The sequence below is a fragment of the Sinohyriopsis cumingii genome, chromosome 4, assembly GCF_028554795.1.
Source record: "Sinohyriopsis cumingii isolate HCF-2022 chromosome 4, ASM2855479v2, whole genome shotgun sequence".
In the NCBI taxonomy this organism is placed as follows: Eukaryota; Metazoa; Mollusca; class Bivalvia; order Unionida; family Unionidae; genus Sinohyriopsis; species Sinohyriopsis cumingii.
In genome coordinates this window covers 111,450,679-111,467,083 of record NC_142964.1, presented here as the reverse complement: position 1 = coordinate 111,467,083, position 16,405 = coordinate 111,450,679, and the positions used below count along the sequence as shown (strand labels likewise).

Below are 16,405 nucleotides of genomic sequence, written 5' to 3'. Positions count from 1 at the left end.
TGTATATTTTTAATTTAGACTGATAATCATTTAAAACTGATAAATACCCAATGATTTTTGTTTATATTCTCAAGCAAAATCAATTTCTCTGTACTCATATCACCCTTGAATGCATTCTCGTTACCGGGGACCTCTGTATATTTGGTAAAACCTTGACAAACCAAAAATGTTTCACTTATTATTTGGTACAATGCATACATCTCAGCCTTTCCTCTGTTTCACTTGAATCAATTCCGGTACTTCAAAGTATGGTAATGACTCTCTCGACAAATCACCTGTTTCTTATTAAGCTTTGTTTCCATCTTGAGTTTTTTTGGACGATTCAACAGAGTCTGGTTTAACAAATGTATCAATTATATTTGAAAGAACACATCTCACTACTGAAATTGATGCTGGACTGTCATATGGCTGGAGAAACCTAAGAATTGTTTAATCTTTCAAGTAGACTTAAAATCTTTTCAGATTTTCTCCCTCATTTTCCCCAACATTATTAACAGCTGTCTGAAACTATCTAAATGCTAGACTATGCAAGAAATGACCAAGCAAGCACCCTGCCAAATGCAACAACAGAAGTTAGACTGGTTTACTGTACTACTACTATGCATAGCTTATTTAGTTTGTTTTATCAATAATTTAAGTGTCACCAGACAATAAATTTAAACTGGACTTTTAAATCACCTGTTTGCTTACACAAATGTATGCACAAATATGTCAGTCTTTGGAGTGGAAAAAAAATATGCTTGCATATGTGGTACACATACTGGAAGAATAAACTGGGCATTTAACTGACTTAAATATTCAGATACGCTTCCTATCTGTACACAATTTTTCTGAATCCGTACCATTAACCAAGGCCGATTACACCAGCATAGATCTTTCTGATCACTTGTCCATGGGATGAGAGAGTTTCAGTAATTACTCAGCTTCATACTCAATGTACACTTCTCCGCCACACTGTTTATCGACTACTCAAGAATGACAGATACCCAATGCAAGTATGATATTAAAATGGGTCAAAACCATGACAATATTACATTCTAATATAGGACCCCCTAGATAAACTAAATGAGACAAGGTTTGCAACCAGACAAATTGCAGTTGCACATACAGCCCTTGATTTCATAGTGGTATTCATACTTGCAGTAAGAACTTTCAATAATCTAAGTAAAATTCTAAGAAAGCTCCCTTTTCAACAAGCTGTCACACATTTTTATGAGCTCAATATGAGAGATGGTAAAAATCGGAGAATGAAAAAAAGTTCATCTGGTCAGTGTCATGCCAGTCTAATTAAAATTAAAATCTACTAATGATAAATACATCGGACGGGCATCAATAAGAGGTCATGGTCAACTGACCTTGTGATTCAACTGAGCTTTGAAATTTCTGAAAGCAAAAAACATCAAAAAGTATCATTACTAATCATAAATCTCAGAAATACGTGAAACCAAACATTCCAAAGGTCACCAGGTCATGATCCCAACCCAATTTTGACCAATCTGCTATTGTATCAGCATTATGTACATTATAGATTAGAATGGCATACATTATGTGAAAATTGGTGGAAATAATCTGAGAAACTTACAATACTTATTTTAAATTAGGTTGACCAAAAAAAATCTTTTTTTAAAAAAAATACTTTGTTTCATATGCATGACAATATATCAAAAGTTTTAGTCTTGAAAATACCGGTCACCTGTTCCAAGTGTAACTTTGTCAAGATGAAAAATCACAACGTGACATTCTGTCATTTGTCAAACTTATAAAGACATGTGATATCGATGTTGAATCTCAGGATTAGTTTTATGGTAGATAATGCACTCAGATTTCTTCTTGCAGTGTGAATCAGGATGTGTGTACTTGACTCAGGGATGAGTACACTGTAAAGTTATACATGACCTTGCCAATTTTGACAACAAACAACTTTTCTGAGTCCTGTTGCACAGATGTTAGCCTGTCAAGTGTGAAGATGTTGATATAATGTAGAAACTGCCGAACATTATAATTCTAAAAGTTGCCATGGCGCAACCATTTCACAATTTCATTTCCTAATTCTGAATTTATGGTCACAAATTAGACCATTTTAGTTGCAACATGAACCAATGATGCAGAATGAACAATGTGAATCTACAATGTTCATTTGAACCCCTTAGTAGAATGAACAGCATGGATCAAAACAATGTTCCCATGATCTCATCAAAATGAACATCATCAATTTGCAACAACATGGACTCTTTTCTGCCAATATATTATGCAACAGGAGCTCTGAGTCCTGCTGTTAGTCTTGTTCAACCAGGCCTCCCATGTGACTGCACAAGAATTCCATTAAGCAGCGGTCTCGCATTTTCCTTGTAATGCCATAATCAAGCTTTTTAATGATACCCTCTTGAGTTTGTAATAAAAGTTTAGCTCGAGTGATTTGCGTTATCTCAAGATGAATTCTGAAATAGTGAGAAATGTATCTGAACTTTAACGTGTACAATATTGACCAACTGCCTTCTATCAGTGATGGGGAACAATGAAGCATCTTATCAAACACTTGTACAGTACAACTATAATGATGCCACACAGAAGTCGTGTTGAGAAGATTATCCTGCTGTTCAAAGTTAATCAGATTGCTGATAGCTGATGAGCTACTACAGAATTATTTTTTTTAACCTATGGATATATAGCAGCTGCACTATTATTAATTTTATTCAAAGGTGTCAATTCCCACTGATTTACAATACAATAATGATTAAAGTGAATATTCAGGTAGTTTTAAGCATTTATTAGTATTTTTCAAAGTTGTGTCTTAGATACAATTTCTCCAACAGGCAATTCAAGCATCAATACTAATTATATTATGCTAAAAGTCTTTGCAAAAATACTACACAAAATTAATTAAATAAGTGTGTCGCATTATTACTCCGATCATGAGACCATGGGCCAACCAAAAACTTGCAAAAGCAAAGATAAAGGTGTCAAGTTCATGTTGTTGAAGAGATGCTTCCGGGACTTAATTGAAAGTGGGTGGGTCTCCCTTGTCACCAGAACAAGGGCAGAGTAAAAAAAAAAAGAAGCAGGGGGAGAAATTGCCATAGCTCATTATTTAACACTTAAATATCAAATTTTCCACAGATAATAGGTGTTGTCTTTGAGATCTCTGTTCCAAAATAAGATTTTTCACTAACACGCATTCTGCCAAAGTTTCACTTTCTTTAATCAGTGCTTTTCTGACTACTACACAAGATTTCTTATCTGTTCCATAATGCAGTACAGGGTTTAGATCCATCAAAGCCATAACATGCGTTCATCTTTGCTCAGAAAAGAGAAGCCTCTGAGTTTAAGTACTCATAAACTTGTTGCAACTGATGAAATCTCCATTTTATTTGATGTTTAAAGCATTCAATGAAACCCATTCAAATTTCCAATTCTTATTTTACAGAATTTATATCCTTTTACATTGTACCAAGTTCAATAACCTGCACGATGATGGTAACATTTCCACTCTTGTTCTTCTCAGTTTTTAATTTGTTCTGTATTTCTTGCTGATAAATGTCCTTTACAGACTAAGCCACGTCAGCAAATGCAATAAATCCATCAAGTGCTGGATGAACAGCCGCAATGTCAAGTTTCCTCTTTTGAAAAAAAACAACATATTTAATGCAGCAAGTGACGGAACCAAGCTCATGAGCAGATACAGTACCAGAACAAAATCGTAGCAGGTGGATTGTAACAAGTTTGCCACATTTCTTGCTATTACTTTTGTGCTTCTCAAATAAGTGACTGGTGGTTTCAAAGGTTAGAAAACAGCTTCTAAAGCAGTATAAAAAACTATCCACATTATTTCATGAACTTCTATCATTACATGTTAGCAGACCTGCCAACCCCGAGTCCATCTCAGTAAGGCTGCTGATTTTTTTCCGCAAGACTGACCAGTTTTCAGTAAGGTGCAACAAAATATCAATATATGCTACTGTAAAGCTGGAAAACATAATTAAAAAATTGACGCATCAACGATAAACATTATGATCAACTGAAAAGTTTGTAAAGTACACACTGACTTCATTTACCACTAGTACAGTTGCACAAACTCTAGTCCCAAACCCTATTCAGCTCAATGGCTTGTTGCTATCTCTCAACTTGACATAATTCTTGGAAATTCTTTTCCATTTCACACGACGATGGCAATCATATCTCCCGCCACGAGACATACTCAAATTGGCACGTGATGTCCAATAAAAATAAACGAGTCCTTTCCAGCTTTTATTCACAAGAATCTGAATACTCCTTTTAATTCTTCCGTGTTAATTATTAACACTTTTCTAAAAGCTTATTTTCCTTTTCATATTAAACATGCATCGCTTTCTGGACGCCATTTTAAAAAAAATCTATAATCAACAGTTTGATCATGCAGAATCTTCTCATGAACAAATAGGTGCAGTTGTAAGCATCTGAGGTGCTGCGGTAAAGTTAGTATGGTTCCCTAACTAATTTCACTAATTCTAAGATGAAACCTGAATCTTAACAAACCACGGATGAACCAATTATCTGGATTTTTTGACAACCATATTTTTTTCTTCTTTGTTGCTAGTATGCTGTAAGTTCATACATGTATTTTAAGGGTAATTTTTGTAAGACTTACAGCAAAATCATAAGAGTTGGCAGGTCTGTGTTAGGGTCAATTAAGAACATCTTGTATTTTCTTCAATTCCAAAGTCCTCGAAGATTAACTGAGAATAGGAAACAAGTCTTTCAGAACTTCCTGAAATATTACTTTTAGGTCAATCAGCAACTTTGGCTGAACACAAATCAAGTTCTGTCTGCCAAACAATGAACAGCAAAAGAGCACTGGTTCATCTGTTTAATTCTTGTTGCTGTGCCAATTATTGATGCTTTATTACTCCCAAGGGCAATCACACTTCTATCTTTCACAAATTGAAATAACAAAACAAACAACGTCTCTACTGTTGCATTAACTTCCTTTACTTCAAGATAACCAAAACTATGTTTCTGCAGCTAAAATGTCACTGACGGCTTTGCCATAAACAAGTTGTTTTTTTTTGTGCAGATACAAGTATGTTTGTACTTTCATCTATCATTCACTTTCTTGAATTTGTAGTCTATGTCAGCCTGTATAACCTCAGCACAAACTTGTACAAATTCTTCTCCAGAGCTTCATGCCTCACAGGTGGCAACTATCAATGTGGCACTGTTAAAAGTCTTAAATTATTCGGCCCCCCAATCCTGCCTGTAGGCGTGATGAGGCTGTACCCTATTTCTGAGCTCTGCAGCATCAAGGTCATTTAAGACACACCAGCGTGGGTGGTATTACAAAAAAGCAGACAGATATAGCTCTAAAATGATACCAAATAATCTGGAAGTTCTAGTTGCACTACAAAATACAGAGGAAAAAACCTCAATTTTTGGACCCGTTTCTTTTCCCACCCAAAATTTGCTCGTCGGAATGCAATTTTGTGTCCAGATTTTAGACCTTTGGCCTCAGACAGCACATAGACAAGTAGGCATTTGGAATAAAGAGCGGTCTCCATACAAAAATGATGGGTCCATTAAGCACCAAATAATTCTTTTTTAAAAATCCACCTTTTACCCTTCTGCTCATGCGCAAGCACAATAACCAATGGAAAATGATGTTTCTAATACAACTAGGCATTAGTCTCATGGAAAATCTGTTGAAAGCTGATGTATTATGATGTATTCAGAAATAGCACCTCAAATGTCTTTGCTACGCGTATTTCAGGCGAAAACGACAAAAACCTCTGAGGCCGAATGAGTTAAGAGATACAAACGCATCAAACCTATTTGCATGCTGTATTTTCCAGAGAAGAGTACCTAGCAATGGAAATATTTTCAAAGGCTGTAAAATACACTGTCCTCCTCACGCACACTATCAGACTATATTTTTCAGACTCTTTCTTTGAAATATTGGAGGAAGCAGCTTGGAAATCAGATGAGTTGAAGTCCAAGACAATAGATTTCTGGACCTTTGGAAGTTTATTTAACCCAGCCTCTTACATCATTGGAGAACAATAATCATCAAAGAAGAAAGTTAAAAATGCATCACTGTCTTCATTGGGCCATTCAATTCGTGTATTTCTGCCACCAATGACTTGAAAAGTTGAAAATAATGAGTAATCAGAATTCTAAGGTAAGCCAAAATCTTCATAAAAGTATGCATACTTTTCACTGTTGGACAAGTACAAATTCCAACACCACAGTCCTTGGTACAGGTATTTCTGTCATTGATTTTCTCTTTTAATAAATGTTTATACAAATCAATTATCAAACATGTAATGTGTAAGTTATCAAAGTTAAGAAATTGTAAAGGGATTAGGTGAAGCCACATAAGTTGGATATAAGCAGACAAGTAGAGTCTGACATGTTAATGGATTTTCTGTGCCTGTAAATATTTTTTTTTTTTTACAATCATGTGTGCTCTGAAACCTATCTTTAATAAGCATTACTCGGCACAGTTTTAAGCATCATATTATAAATCCTTACATAAAACTTGGAACACCTGTATTTTATCACAAAAAAAATTTGGAACACTTGCATTTTATCATATACTCAACAGGGACGAGATTAAGAGACATATTGTTTATTGGAGAAATATGAAGTCCCATGTTACTCATAAAAAATCAGCTGTTTTTCAGTGTCAAAAATTCAGATATACTTTCGTTTTCAAGTGATTACCATATGTTTACTATTCTTATGGCAATTTTATATAATTTCTTTGATGTCATGCACAAGGCAGCAGATGAGTACTATTCTCATAAGACTAAATTTGGACATGCATCTAGTTTTGATATAGAGAATAGAACACTAAAGAGTCTGAGAGATTTATGGAATGAATCAAAATATATAAAATGACAATCCCAAAGACCAAACAACACCAATTAAACATTATCAGGTTTTCGCACAGGTTATTGCAACTGTGGAAGCAAAAATTCAATGGCGACCCATGAAACACCAGGTCCTGTACTTGAGGATTTTAATCCTAAAGCTGCTGTGGAAACCTTTGTTACAAAAATGTAAATCAACTAATTAAATAAATTATTATTAAAAAGAAAGTCTAATCTCTTCACCAATTTCTTCTACCTGCAAACAAAATTAAATAACAAGGTAAAGGCATTGAGAATTATTATAGCTCTAACATAACAAACATCCACAATTAGGATCAATCACAGTTCCCAGCTGTCTTAATTTTTATTTTTGTTTATTAGAATACTATGCATTTCACAATGAATGAACATTAGCAATCTGATGTTAATTATTGGTTACACAATAATACACGCAATGTTCTAAATGGCTGCATGGAGCGAGAAAAAAATGTTACAGGGACTCCCTATATTTGGACTGGGACTGCAACTTTTTCACTGGAATAAATCCTGGACTGCAACTTTCAAAATCCAATGGAGAACCCACCTATTTTTCTGCCCAGATATGCTTAACTACAATTTACTATCTCACCTTCAGGACATGGATTCATACATGTGCAAATGAAAGGGACGGGCATCAATTATAGAACACCTCTAGTACATGTTTATGTTATAAATAATTACCAGGATTTCCAAGCATCCTTTTGTTTTTACCTACATCCATATATTTTGGAATGGACAGAGGTATTCTGGTCAAATACATATCCTTTTTAATTACATTTTAAAGAAAATTATACTCAGTGTATCTCATTAGAGTGCATTTTTATATGCATGACTTTAAACTAATTTGTACGAGTTCTCATGCGTCACTGCTGTCCATTGTAAAATTTGGTGATTTGTGCACCTGTGCATTTCTGTTGTCAATTTATTGCACAGGTCATACAATGCTTGAATTATGCACTCACACTGAATAATAATGTTAAATTTTGTGAAATTATGCAAAGTTTATACATAAAAATATAACAGAATCCATTTGCATGTTTTACCATCAGCATTGGCTTAGGTCCTCAGTCAGTTCTATTAGCCCCTACCTAGTTGTAGAAACCAAATCATTGCCAATAGCTAGTACAACCAGGTCCTCAGTCAGTTGTTTTAGCCAATATCTAGCTGGATAGGACCAAGCCAATGCCAAGTACAAGCAGGTCCCCAGTCGGTTGTATTAGCCCATACTTATTTGTAGAAAACCAAATGAATGCCAATGGCTAGTACAACCATGTCATCAGTAAGCTGTATTAGCTCATATTTAGTTGTATAGGACCATGTCAATGCCAATGGCCAGTACAACCAGACCAGCAACAATAAAACCTACTAGAACTAGTGACAAAGCCAAATAGGTAATACACATTACATAATTTTATCATTTTTTATGTGGCTAAAACAAAAACATGACATCATGATTGACAACATCACTTCACTTTTACTGGCAGTGTCCCAAGTGACAGAGTGGTCTAAAGCGCTCACCATTACAGATCAATGCCATCTCACTGGTCTGAATGGGTTTGAGTCTTGGGCTCAACCAATGTGGGTATGTGGTAAAGCTTGCTGGTAGCTTCTCGTGGATCAGTGGTTCTTTCCAGGGTTTTCCTGGGTTATTCCTCCACCATTCATAATGGCTGCCATGTATAGGCTATCTTGTGCTGAAAAATAGCATTAAACCCTATAACAATATCACGTCACTTTACTGGCAACCCTTCTACCCCAATTCTGACTTAAGACTGATAAGGAAAGAAAACATGCAACAGAAGGGTTTCACAAAATTTACCTCAGCCTAGAAGGTACATGCTTGTGATTAAAGCTGCCTGCAGCTGTTAGTGGATGTTGAAGTGATCCAGCACTCTCAACAGTACTTGGTGTGACAGGCTCAAAATACAACCCTGTCACCACGCCATTATACCCAGAAGTGGTTGGAAGACACTGGGTATTCCTGAAAGAGAAAGTTGGAACATTCTAATTTTCTGGGCTAAAATTACGTGTACTTGTAGGATTGATGTTATTTTACTCTGGAGACTCCTTCAAACACAAATGAAAAGTAACCTCCTTCACTTTATAGCAGTTGAGATATATCTTCATCTACACACAACAAATACATGTACTGTACTTATTGAACTCTAATTGCCATCAGAGCTCAGTTATCGCCCACTCTGATGTTGCCACAGAAAAAACCTATTATCATTTGGAATACCTCTAATCTAATCAATAATTACCTTTCACAGTATGCTTTGGAAGCCAAGTGCAAATGAGCTGAAGACCATTTCTATTTAAAATTGAACTACATTCATTTACCAATAAACAATAAATAAAATAAACAATATCAATGACCTTATAATTATGAAACAAAGTTTAATTAAATCTAAGAGCCTTAAATGACAAAATGAAAATGTTATTATACGCAATCAATATCAATGTCTACCCAAAAAAGTACGGTCCCCACTGGTTGTACACAACCAGATTTTTATGAACTCTGTGTCACATGTACAATATCAAAGATGGAACCCTTGCAAATATCTACACTTTCTTTTTGACCCACTCAGCCCCAATGCAATTTTCAAAATTATAAACTGTACTTTTCATCTATGCATCCTTTGTACGTAAGTAAATGCCAATTATCAGGCCTATCTAAGGACAATGATTTGCCTGTAAATTCAGCCATCCCAAAAATTAATTTTTAATCAATTACTAATGTAAATTGGTCACGGTGGGATTCTTATGAAGGAACAAGATAATCAGTGGCATGATAATCATCAGTCGACTGTACAAAATATGTTCAACTATGGCTCCATCAGTGCCAATAATAGTTGAAGTTACAAGGCAGTGTTCATACAACTATCAACACTCTCTTACCTTGAGGACTGCATCCTCAACCTAAAACCTTCACTGTCATCCACTTACCATTAAAAATACTGTACCAAAAATAATTACTGTTACTCAGATTAGAGAGAACTTAAAAGTACTGTACCTAAAATAATCACTGTTATTCAGATTAGAGAGAACTTAAAAATACTGTACCTAAAATAATCACCATTACTCAGATTAGAGAGAACTTAAAAATACTGTACCTAAAATAATCACCATTACTCAGATTAGAGAGAACTTAAAAATACTGTACCTAAAATAATCACTGTTACTCAGATTAGAGAGAACTTAAAAATACTGTACCAAAAATAATCACTGTTACTCAGATTAGAGAGAACTTAAAAATACTGTACCTAAAATAATCACTGTTACTCAGATTAGACAGAACTTAAAAATACTGTACCTAAAATAATCACTGTTACTCAGATTAGAGAGAACTTAGAGGACTAGGAAAACTGACACATCGATGGATAGATAGACACAGACTGATGAACAAACATGCCACATATTACAGTACATCTGAAAATGTTCCAATATTCTATTAACAAGACAGTATGTGGCCCTGGCTTTACCTATCCTTAACTTTTAATGAAGCAAGATGATACTGTCATACCATACATCCACACTTACATAAAAGTACACAAGCATGCACATTATAATGCATGTATATAGTTGTACATAGGCTGGTACAGTAAAACCTGTCTTCAAAGACCACTGCTATGAGAGACCACCTTTCTCAAAGTACTGATTTATCAAGTAAGCAAAATAAATGTTTTCTGGTCAGGCGACCATACCTGGCCTTTTTAATGCCGACCCTAACATTTGTTCTCCACATGGTTACAGAAATAAAGAAAAAAATTGATTAGGCTTGCTTAGCCCAGTACTTCAAGCACTTACTACATTATATACACCAAAATAACCTATATACCTACAATAGGAAACACTCATATTTTTTGGGCCTTATATACTGTTATGTCCCGTCATGAGACCACCCATCTTGAAACCAACTCGTCAAAGCAGATATATTGATAATATTGTTATAACTTGTCATTAAAGACCACCTGTCTTAAGAGACCAGAATTTTTTGGAAAACGAGTTAGTCTTTCAAGACAGGTTCTACTGCAATTTTATTAACACATAATGCAAAAAGTAGCATAAGATGGGTATTTGGAATAAAGAGTGGTCTCAATACAAAAATAATGGGTCTGTTTGGCAACAACAATTTTTAATAAAAAAATCAAACTTTTACCCTTCTGCTCATGCGCGAGCTAAATAGCCAATGAAAAATGATGTTTATAACACATTTAGGTATTATGTTAGCTTTCTTAGGATTATTTCAGAAATAGCTTTCAAAATGTGTTTCCCACTCGAATTTCAGACAAAAATGACAAAAACCTGCTGGGGTTTATGCGTTAATGGGTGCATTTTGATGACATCACCAGATTTGAATAAACCTTGCATATTTAATCACTTGTGCATCAACATTGCACATAAATTACAAATTTAGACATTCCTTGACGATTTGTAAAAAAATTCACAAATCCTTGGTAACAGATTAACCCCTGGTGATGAGTTTACATGGCAGGAGGTAGTAGCCTACTGCCGAGCTCTGTAGTGTCAAGGTCATGCATGATACACTAAAGTGGGTGGTATTATAGAAAGGTAGACAGATGTAGCTCTACAATGATACCAAATAATCTGAAAGTTCTAGTTGCACTACAAAATACAGAGGGAAAAACCACATTTTTTGGACACAATTTTTTTCCCACCCAAACTTTGCCTGTGATCGGAATCTGATTTTGTGTCTGGATTTTAGACTTTTTGGTCTCAGATCTAAGGCAGACTGGTATGAACTGCAAACAGACAGATGAACCTTTGCAAAATGTAAGATAAGATGTGCATTTGGAATAAAGAGTAGTCTCAATACAAAAATGATGGGTCCATTAATCAAAAAAAAAAGAAAAGAACTCAACTTTTACCCTTCTGCTCATGCGCGAGCTAAATAGCCAATGAAAAACAATATATTTTTATATCTTGCTTGAAGGAGCACAGCATTCTTCATTACAGCCCTGATTAATTTTGGCTTAATCCAGCTATTAAAAGGTTCTTTGTAAGGTAGATGATTTTAAAGTTTCCATGTGGTTGGAGGTGCAGTTTTCCAGTCTATGAACAACATGCCATAAAGTGAATACATGATGGCATTTAATATAAAGCTGTACCAATGTCACTTTTTGCCGATTATGTCGATACCGCATATAGCCTATTATTAAAACTGCCGATTATTTCAAGAAACCGCCTCTTCTACAATTATTGAAAGTACTAGCATTTGATTGACAAGTAAACTATGCCCAATATTGTGTGTGTGTGTGATTTGGATTTTTAACATAACTTTAACAATTTTTCAGTCATATCGCTATGATGTCTGCAGTGTGACAGTTTAAAGTGATGTCTAGCACTGGGGCATCATACCACAGATATATAACATTATGTCCCACCCAGTCACATTATCCTGACACCAGGCAAACCAGTCCTAACACTAACCTTTTAATGCTGAGCACCAAGCAAGGCAGCTGTTAGTACCATTTTTGTAAGTGAAATTGACGGTCGCATTATACATAACTTATCTTACATTGCAAAGTACGATCATAGGGTTTTAGTATTAAAATGTCATTATCTAAATAAAGTTTCTTACAAAACTATTATTTTGAAAATACTATACATGATATAGATTTGCTTAATACCTATGTTTCGTTTAAAAAAAGAGAGACTGTAGGAAAGTAGATATTTTACATTTGATAATGCATTTATTTCAGGTGACAACAGTTAATCCTATGCACTAACGGTGATGTGCAATGCAAAGACCATGGAAGTAGTGCAAAACAGTCATGCAATGTTTTATTTTGTAATATTATGTCTGTATTGCTCGTTGTCAATAAAGTAATAACTATCCCATCTTTTTCAATTTTCATTGCCTATTACATTAATAGTCTTGGAAAAATACTCACTACTTATTCTTCGGCCAATGTGGGTATGTGAGAAAGCTTGCCAGTAGCTTCTCGTAGGTTGGTGGTTCTTTCCGGGATTTTCCTGGGTTCTTCCTCCACCATTAATACTGGCTGCCATGTAGAGCCTATTGCTGCTTATCCGGATCTTCAAATTTTTGTCACAAATTGGCTAAATCCATGTGGAGTAGTACTTAATACAAGAATATACACACAAAAGAAATAGATAAATTATTTATGCCTAACACTCATTTTAACTAGTCTACATGTCTACAGTAACTTTAGCAAATGGTTGTAAGTCCACAAATGATAACTGTTATAGTATCCTCAACCTGCCATGGTTTGCTTAGTGATGGTCTGGTGCAACATGTTTTTAAATTTAACAAAATCCCTCTCCTCAAACATTTTTCAGTCATATAACATCTGATTGTCACATTGATACAGCCCAATTTTTTTAAATATCTGGTGCCATTTATTTTCAATTTAGACTGGTCCACTACGTATGTAATATCAAAATAGAATGAATCTATGACAAGTGGTTTCACATTCAAGAATCCTATCTTTTTTTCTTGGAACTATTTCAAGTAAAATTAATGTAAATATTACCATATTGTTTTACACAAATGGTCAATTTTTATTAGATTTTTTTCAGTGTGATTAAATAACAAAGATTTCCCTTATACTTAAATATTTCAGTGAAAAATTTCATTCTGTATAGTTGTCCATTTTGTTAATTTCCTAACATGGTACAAGAAGTGCACGTTACAGTAATTAAAAGTTTTTGTGTTGTCTTTGCCATGTTGAAAATATCTTTCTTAGGTTTCATGCTAATAAAAAATAATTAAAAAAAGAGTCCTGTAAACAAACATGTGAAAAGCTGCCCTGACCTGAACAACTAAAACTTGCTCCAGGGCCACAAACTTGAGACAAAAATGGCATTAATTAACCAGACATTTATATTGTACTTTATTTGAATTGTAGTATGTATTTAAACTGCATCAAATATTTCTTAATCAGTACTTACTATCATTGTCGATGAAAGGTACTGCATTATTATATAGTACATGTATGAGAATTAAACTGTAAGTAGCCATACAAGTCCCTGTGATGATGAATAAATGTGCACATGATACAAGCCTAAATCTGTAATCATTATTTTGGCGTCTCGATCTGAACTCAGAATACTTATTTTTTTAATGGGTACCTGGTTGTTCATTTTATTACCCAGGTTATTATTAACAGGTGAGTACCCAAGTACCTGTTGGCATCTTTAGTCATGTAAGCATTTAACACTGACTTTTTCAGTAATGAAAGTCATTTTTTTAAATCTGATTCTACATACCTTTACCTGGCAATTATTTACTTTATTTAGACCCATGATATATCCATATTCCTTTAGAAGGTAATTATTTACACACCCTAAGAAGTGCCTACATAAAAATTAATGTTAAAGCATGAAGACAATTTTGACGAGATCAACCTAAATGTGTGATCCAGTACAATCCATACTGATTTTTGCATGCTGTGATGTACAATTGTAAATTACACATGCTGATAAACAAATATGTACGACCCTATATTGTGACAATTAGACTTGATGTGATCTTTTCTTGGCCTAGTTTAGTACCTGGCCACCACTGTAAAAGCCTACAGTGGTAGATTAATTTTTTGTCTGGACGTTTCTTGATGACAGTTAAGGTGCTAAGTATTCAATAATTAAGATTGAACAGGCTTTGATTAAACAAAATTAGTATTAAATTTTAAAACAACAATTTATACTTAAGATGAGTAAATGCGTAGTCCTACAACGTTAGACGTTATCACGTGTTATTTATGCTTTGATGTCACGTCTTACTGCCTAAGTAACAGCCTTGTGTAGAGTGTTCCAATGTCGAATGACATCGGAACAAGCATTCAACTTTTCAAAAATATCCCACACTTGGCAGCACATACTGAAGCTTTTCCACAAATTAAAGTGATGTTGATTTAAACATACGTGAGGCAGTAAGACATAACACTAAATCAAAAATATAAAGTAATAACGTCGTACGTTGTTGGACTACGTGAATGCCAACACATGACCTGCATGATTTTTACTCTAGTTAGACTCAATATGGCATATTAAAAATGTTCATCACCTTGAAAACTTTAACAACTTCACATAAAACAAATATACAGTTTTTCATACCTCAAACTTAACCTCAATATATCCAAGCAACAAGGAAGTAATGGTTTGATAACAAACCCGCGGACGAACGAGCGCACGACAAGGATTCAATGACATTGACAAAACCGACAACCATACTTCTGGTGCAAGCAAATACCAATGACATCCCATGTACCTTATACACGTAAAAAGTTTCTACCTGCAACAATTAAAATATCTCAAGAAACAAATTTAAACCAGTAGAAAACTGCGTTCTCACCATTACTACAATTCTCTTATTCGTCTGTCGTCCATGTTGCATAAGGTGATGTATGTTTACCAACGATTGGATAAGGTGATGTGTAAGGACCAACCATTGGTCCATCAGAAAGAGGCACAATGTAGGTAAATTTCTGGGACAATATTACGGTCGAAAGCATTCGGATAAATTAGGCTTTTTCTGCAGTACAAATATATTCACGTAAATATGTAGGCGTATTAGCTTACATAAAAAATCGCACATTTTGCCAATGTTTCCCTGCAAAAACGTCCAGTAAATATATCCCCCCCCAAATTTTTTTTTTTTTTTTTTTTTTTTTTATGTGTGCATGTTGCCCTCAAAGGTATGTATGTTTTTCTTATTTTAACAAAAGAATTTCGATCAAAAAATTTGTCGGGATATTATATTTTTTTCTTTCCCTAATGTTATCTAAAGGGTTGTTCGTTCGATTGTGGGCTTTGTCCCCAGTGTCGGCGTTCCTTCCCCCCTTTTTTTTTTGTGATCTGTGCCAACGATCTCCTAAGTCCCGTGTGTGCTATATGTGTTTTTGCTATATATTGTGTGTATAAAATAGATTTAGATGTAGGGACGGTAGTCTCAGTCAAATTATATCCCAGTTGTCTTATCATTTAAATTTGTTGGACTTATAAATTGTCCAAAATTTTGGATAATTTATTTTTGTTTTTATTTAAATTTTTTAATTTTGTAGAGAAAACGGTGTATTTCAAGGTTTATAAAAGAAAAAGATCATAATGATTCACATGCGTGATCACAGTGTGTCGTTTTCTCTTTGTATCTTAATTGCTGAGAAGGCTAATCTCGAGTAAGGAGCCGCGTTTTCTTTATTCGTTTATGCATCCCTTATCTGCGGGGTTTTTAGCCGTCTCATTTATCATTAAAGATATAAAAGTTCCAAAAGGGTTTTATTTTTGGGTTAGCCCCTAAAAGTTAGTAAGGGTAACTCTTGGCTATTTTACTAAATTTATAGTTTGTCCCCGTATAATTGTTCTGTTTGTCAATTTCCAAACATGTAGGGTTTTCTGACGCTCTTCCAAAGGCCTTTTCACTTCGCGTAGCGCCATGTGACATAGCCCTTTAGCGTCTGTGCGTCCCACACGGAGGTTCCCTGTATCCCTTAGTTAGAAAAGAGTGCAAAGGACTGTATCGGTGCTTTATTAGTATTATT

At 34.6% G+C, this 16,405-nt stretch overlaps 1 protein-coding gene across 1 annotated transcript in view; it reads right to left on the bottom strand.

Moving 5' to 3' along the window:
- LOC149801891 (uncharacterized) overlaps positions 1-15,277 on the bottom strand; it is an 83,626-nt gene extending 68,349 nt beyond the window's left edge. Inside the window, exons 1-2 of the mRNA XM_089956270.1 lie at positions 15,220-15,277; positions 8,701-8,862 (exon numbers count right to left, since the gene is read on the bottom strand). The gene's annotated coding sequence lies outside the window, so the exon portion shown is untranslated. The remainder of the gene's footprint in view (positions 1-8,700; positions 8,863-15,219) is intronic.
- Between the last annotated feature and the right edge of the window lie 1,128 nt (positions 15,278-16,405).